The following is a 5,775-nucleotide window of genomic DNA, read 5'->3' as shown; positions in this document are numbered from 1 at the left end:
AGAGCCATTGTAATATTGAGCTCCTAAGTATGGATAGACTCTCTCCTCAGAGAAATATCTTATGTCCTTACGCAGTTTTTCGGTCTTTTTCTTGATAAGATAATCACTAAAAGAGCTCAGTTCGGTGTTAATGTCATCAAGTTTCCTTTTAGCATCTTCTACTGGGTTGTTTTTCTTCATAGTATCCTCTAACTCAGCAATTTCCTTCATAAGTACTTCAACCACTTCTCTGGCTGTCTCAATTATCAGAATCATGAGGTCTCTTGAGCATTTGTTGGCTATAACTGACCAACGCTCAAGAAACTTCCTTATTTCTATAAAAAGGCCTGGGATGTTTCTAATTCTAAGACCGTTAGGTATCACTGATAGAGATCAGGGTGTGTATAATATTCTCACTACCACGGATAGAGTAATCTCACAGTTACACGCACATGCATACATCATACGCTAGGGCCCATTTCACTAACATACGCTCAAATACTCTACCAGCAATAAACCTGTGGGAGGGAAAACTCCTAATCACCCTGCATCTATATCGAGGTCGATAAGACCTGGTTTTTGTGACTGTCCTTAAACATAATCTATACAACATATACAGCAATAATCAATAATGTAAACCCAATAATTGACAAGAAAGAATATCCAACACCATGTTTAAAATTATATTGCTTTATCTAAAATTAGTCAAAGGAAATCAATCAGAGTAAATCATTTCTCATAGTTACCTATTCTAGCTAAATGTCAGAACGGGTCAGGACAAGTCTCTCGGTAAATGTCTCTCAAGACGAAGTCCCTTCAGCATCAATCCTCAGCAACGTAGATTCGGTACGCGGCAAAGGCAAAATGGCAAGTGGCAAAAACCCTCTCTAGGCTAACATTTCTTATAGTTTCTAAACAATGGAAAGATACATTGGAAACATAGAAAAAAACTGTAATGTCCGCCGGACCTGCTGAGCAGAGCGAGAAGGAAAGGATGTAACATCGCTACATTTGAGAATCTCCGCTCAGGAAAAGTTCACATAATGAAGACTACGGAACAGGAACCAAGAAAATAAAACATGTATCATATTAGTTCTACTTTTCCTCGGCAATCGAGCCACAGTTCAGAGCTTCTCTCTAAGGCTCCTTTGTTTCCCAAGGCTGCCAAGGACACTTTCATTTCACTTGGAGATCTCCCAAAACTGCTGCTGTCCTCATGGAAAGTTTTTCAAACAAGCAAGCAAGGACCATGGTCAGTTAGCTTCAGGACCATTTCCAGCAGGGGTCTCCCTCGTCACAGTTTTCATATTATAAATCACAGCCAGGCTCACAAATCGGCCATCTTTCCTAGGCCAACATAGGCCTCAATAGACCATCTTAATTAAAAGAGACAAAAACAACGTTACCACAGCATAGTGATTAAACAGTGTTAACCCCACTAATACCCTTATGTGTATGCATTTATCTAGCACTTGCAACATAAAAAAGCATTAATTCGGAAAGCATTTTGTGCTCAAAAATAAACAGCACATAGCAACGTTTAAACATGAAAACACGCATGTTAATTTTTAAACAGCACATTTATGCGCACCCACGTGTAACTCTCTCTTGTTAAAACAAACGGATTGATTAATATAAACGCACTTGCACAAGACAAATAATTAATTATTAATTATTAATAAATTAGTACAACGAATAGACATGCCAGAGCTTCAAAAGCCACTGAATTTTCAAACTGAAAACTCTGCTCCAGCATCACTCCCGCTTTCAGATATTCTATCATGAATTCCGCATGGGACTCCGTTCGTCTTGCTTTCTTTTTTAGATTGAGTAGTTTAAACCACTCTTCATTTTCACCTTTATTGGTAAGGGCCGTACCGCCTGGTAATGCGCTATCACCTATTAGTCTGGCAAAGTCCTCATCGGAAAACCCAAAGGTTTTGATTTTATCCATATTAACAACTGTTGTTATAAGAAAATGAATAGGTGTGACTCATGCACATCTGTATAGTAGTATGAAAAAAATGATAAATAAAGTAAAAAGTAGGATAATAAAAAACAACAACAAGGAAGGATAGACAGAATAAATGAGAAATAAGAATAATCAGAAAAATGGAAATAGAAACTCTCCAGGAATGAACTAGCAACCTGAATCTAAGGCAATTAAACCCTCACAGCAACGTGCCGGGAACTGAACAATAAGAACATCAGAGGGTCCCTGTACTAAAGAATAACGGGGTACAGTAGCAGGGAATAAACAATTCAAAATACAAAAAGAACAAACCCCTATTAGAAAGATAACCCCTCAAAACCACAGAGTAGAAACAGTAAATTATTATATTCTTTTGTTTTTTATTATAAAAATATATAATTGTAGATCAGTTTCTTTTTTTTTTAATAAATCATTTCATTTTTTGTTCATAAATATTCACACATAGCCAGCTATTCATCAGGCTAGAGTAGACGAAGCAATACAGTTACAAGGACAGAAACATTTAAACAATAACAATCAGTGCAATATATGTAAGAGGTAAACACATACAAATATGTAGACGATACAATACAAAAACCTAAAAAACACACAAATACGCCGACGCGCGTTTCTGAGTCTTCCTTCCCCAGGGCATTGATGGCATTTCAAAAGGCGGAGAAACTTAATACAATATAATGCAATAAACCAACAAATAAATCAGAAATGACTAACATAAATTAGCTTTTATGCCTCGTCAATATTATCTGTGGAGAAAGAGATAGCTAGGTTATCCATTGTAAAATACAAGAAAAAATAAGCACAAAGTACTTCAGAGGTGCTAGAATACAAGGAGAGTTAGAGAGTAAAAGATAGAAATAAAAATAAAAATATGAAAAATAGGAAGTAGTAGCTAGTAGGTGAGAAAGTAATTAAAGACTCATAGACCATAAGTGAAAGAATTTTTTTAAAAAATAGAAGTGTAAATAATAATAATTAAATAATGAATAATAAAACGTCACCTTAAAGTGTGCCCCCTACAAGAACATAAATTAGGAGAACATGATACACACTGGTTATCTTCAAAAGTAGTCTCATGATCAAGAAGGCCAGGGGGTGGGGAACAGGGAAGAATCTTCCCGAAATCAGAATGCACCCAAGTACAGGATGAGGAGGCTAGATGTCCCAGATCTGATTCCTCAGTCAACAATATGTCTAGAAAGACTGGGGAGAAGAAGCATCAATGAGCCTTGGATGCCTTAGGCAGATAGTCAAAACGAAAGAGTTAATTCAGTCAAACTTGCCTCTTAGTTCAAAAATGAATAATTATATTTAAGCGGATACATAGAACTTACAAGGTACGCTGGTGAGGTCCTAGTGACGGTAAAGGCGTAAGCTCCCAAAGTCAGAATTCTTGCGGTACTCGCCACAACACTCTCGCTGTAACTCTAAACCAAAATCAGTCTGTATACAATGTAATCTGTGGAGTAACGAAAATTTAAATATCAAACTGGCCTCTTAATGCAGGAAAGGGTAATATGATGGAAGCAGATACATAGAACTTACAAAGTACGCTGGTGTGGTCCTAGTGACGGTAACGACGTAAGCTCCCCAAGTCAGAATTCTTGCGGCACACGCAACAACAATCTCGCTGGGACTCAAACCAAAAATCAGTCTGTATTCAATATAATCTGTAGAGAAAACAGGACAATACTCCTTAAAAGAATAAAAGGAAATAATACCAAAAGTTCAATTAGAAAGCAAGTGAGGTCTAACTTCGCAGCATAACAAGCTAACACAATGGAAAACTGGGCAGCTCGTACAAAAAGAATCACGAGATTCAAGGGCATGGATACAGATGAGTACTCAACAAAACTTACTTCAGAAGAAGAGAATTCAATCGCAAATGCTGGGTTCTATGATAAGGGCCTCACCGTCTCCCCACCGCTGGGTTAGCGGATCACAGATGGAAGCACTGCTTAAGTACTAAAGATCGAGATCGTGGGGGAGGAAAGAAACGGGCAGGTCGCACCTGAAAATGATTACACGAATCCGTAAGCATCGGGTTTCCCGCCTTGCGAAACGTAAAGCTGCGGCCGCCATCTTGGAACGGGTGGTGGGAATGACTGTTGGACAAACCAGTGGATGAAGAGGGCTAATCTAAAGCCCCTATTTGTATTTATAAATGCATTTCTTTATTTGTGCATGGTGCTGGCGAGAGTGCAAAAGTGACTCTAAAACCAGGAACTGCTCTTATGTGTGGGTTGGCAAGGAGGGCGGGGAGGAAGCTTCTGGTATGAACTTGGGAAGAAAAAGAGAAGGAGCACAATGGAAAACAAGACACCATTTTACAAAAAGAAAGTGATTTAAATGTTATGGTGCATTATCTTTGAAGGACCAAGAGTCTGTTGTATTTATTGATTAATAACATATCTTACTTAATCATGCAAGAATTACTAGCTGAAAAGAATGCGCATGCTGGCAGACTGCCAAATGCTGTTTATTGCTATGAAAGTCAGCACGCCCAATCAAAATATTAATCTCTCTCAAAACAACAACAAATGTGCAATCACAGCTATACTTGAGAAGATGGGGCACTTTTTAAGAAATGAGAAACAGCGCCGACTTCTAAATTAGCAATGAATATTGTGTTCGGGTATTTAACACACAGCCCGCATTCCCATCATAATGTGTTTAACCTTTAGAACTCTCCCTGTGCAAGCTTCATTGTCAGCATTCACATCCATCGCTTCATCGATCATACTCAGGAAATTGCCGCGCCTGCTGTTTGATTATCCTGTTGACTGATTTCTGTGTATGACCCCCCTCCCCACCCCGCTGATGTGTAAATCCCAGCTGTGATGCACAGCTCTCATTTTAGATTCTGTTTGCCACCTACATGCCTGAATCAGACGGGCTGCTGGGTCTGAAAACCACAAGTCACATCACAGTGAAATGAGCCCCCTTTCACCTGCCTTTCCTTTAACTCTGTAATGCATATGCATCCAGAAAGCATGGGCGATGAGACAACTGAAACTAAAGTCCAACTAAAAGAGAAGTTTTAATATTAAAACAATGCATGACGGGCAATATGTTTAAAAAACTCTTAAAATCAATAAGAATATTAATAACAAGCATTGGCGAGGACAATAGGTCTCGCCTATGCAAAAGCTATTGGCTTTGCCAATGTGTTTTAACCATGTTGCACACCAGTGTGGCGGCTGCTCAGCATGGTTAATAGTTAGTGGAGTAAAAGAGAGCGGCGTGGAGTGCCGTGTGGTAAAGTGAAGCAGAGTGTAGTGTTATTGAGTGGCGTAGAGTGGTGTAGAATTAAGTGGCGTGGAGTGAAGTGGAGTGTCATGGAATGGTGTGGTGTTGTGGGGGGGAGTAGGGTGTTGTAGAGTGGAAGCGCTTTGAGTAGAATAGAGTTGAGTGGTGTAGAGTGTCGTGGAGTGGTGTTGAGCAAAGTGTAGTGGCATAGATAGTGTTGAGCAGAGTGGAGTAGAGTGTTGTAGAGCAGTGGCAAAGCGCAGAGTAGAATGCCATAGAGTGGAGTGGAATAGAGTGGAGTAGTGTAGGAGAGTGGAATGGCATAGAGTGGAGCAGAGTGTTGTAGAGTCAAGTGGTGTATAGCAGAGTAGAATAGCGTAGAGGGTTGTAGAGTGGAATAGAGATTAATGGAGTAGAACGTTTGAGTGGGGTATTGTAGTGTAGAGTGTAGTATAGTGGAGTGTTGTAGAGTGGGCTAGAGTGAAGTGGTGTAAAGTACAGTGGTACAGAGTATATTAAGATACAGTGCAGTGGCGTAGAGTAGAGTGGGTATTATA

General features: G+C 39.4%; 1 long non-coding RNA gene across 3 annotated transcripts; it reads right to left on the bottom strand.

Annotated features, from left to right (window-relative positions):
* Positions 1-2,332: 2,332 nt before the first annotated feature.
* LOC146785905 (uncharacterized) lies at positions 2,333-3,921 on the bottom strand. 3 transcript variants are annotated; one of them, XR_014970525.1, is made up of 5 exons: positions 3,829-3,921; positions 3,515-3,639; positions 3,304-3,428; positions 2,971-3,172; positions 2,333-2,715 (listed from the first exon to the last, which is right to left on the bottom strand). It is a non-coding gene; the product is annotated as an uncharacterized LOC146785905 (long non-coding RNA). The 3 variants fall into 3 exon arrangements; XR_014970524.1 differs by having other exon boundaries at positions 3,022-3,172; XR_014970523.1 differs by having other exon boundaries at positions 2,333-3,172.
* Positions 3,922-5,775: the final 1,854 nt, after the last annotated feature.

Source organism: Triturus cristatus, chromosome 11 (assembly GCF_964204655.1).
Source record: "Triturus cristatus chromosome 11, aTriCri1.1, whole genome shotgun sequence".
Classification (NCBI taxonomy): domain Eukaryota; kingdom Metazoa; phylum Chordata; class Amphibia; order Caudata; family Salamandridae; genus Triturus; species Triturus cristatus.
The sequence above is the reverse complement of the archived record's forward strand: the minus strand, read 5'-3'. Positions and strand labels throughout refer to the sequence as shown.